The sequence below is a fragment of the Octodon degus genome, unplaced genomic scaffold (genome assembly GCF_000260255.1).
Source record: "Octodon degus isolate 3935 unplaced genomic scaffold, OctDeg1.0 scaffold00019, whole genome shotgun sequence".
Classification (NCBI taxonomy): Eukaryota; Metazoa; Chordata; class Mammalia; order Rodentia; family Octodontidae; genus Octodon; species Octodon degus.
In genome coordinates, this window is record NW_004524595.1 from 19,722,109 (window position 1) to 19,722,626 (window position 518).

Genomic DNA, 518 nt, shown 5'->3' on the forward strand with positions numbered 1-518 from the left:
CTGGCCCACCCATAAATGTTCTTTTTTTTTTTCTCAATATGTGTTTGGTATAGGGGCTTGCTACACAGCTCAGACTCACAGTGCTCCTCCTGTCTCACCTTCCCCAGCTCTGGGATTACAGGCGTGCACCACCATGCTCTGTCCCCATAGATATTGTTCTTGAAACAGTACCTTGCATATCCTTTTTCCTTCACCTGTATAATAAATAGCTCATGTGGTCACTAAATGTCATGAGATAACCTTTTAGATCTGTCAGTAAGTGTTCTTTTATTTATTTTTAAGTTGTAAATGTTCTTAGCAGCCCTTGGATTAAGGGCAGGGCCATGACCATGATGGGCAGGCTGTCCACTGGGAGGTACCCACAGTCTATTACCCTCTGTTAATGCCATTTTCTCAAGAACTAGCTTTTTGATTTTGAGTTTTAAGACTTTATGTACCAGAACAGATTTAAGTTTACATTAAAATTGAAAAGTGTAGCGATTTCCTGTGCAGATGCCCTATTGGCATCCCCACCCGCT

At 41.7% G+C, this 518-nt stretch overlaps 1 protein-coding gene across 4 annotated transcripts in view; it reads left to right on the forward strand.

The window, feature by feature from the left end:
* Pdgfra (platelet derived growth factor receptor alpha) overlaps positions 1 to 518 on the forward strand; it is a 71,085-nt gene that overhangs the window by 18,809 nt on the left and 51,758 nt on the right. The window lies entirely within an intron of this gene.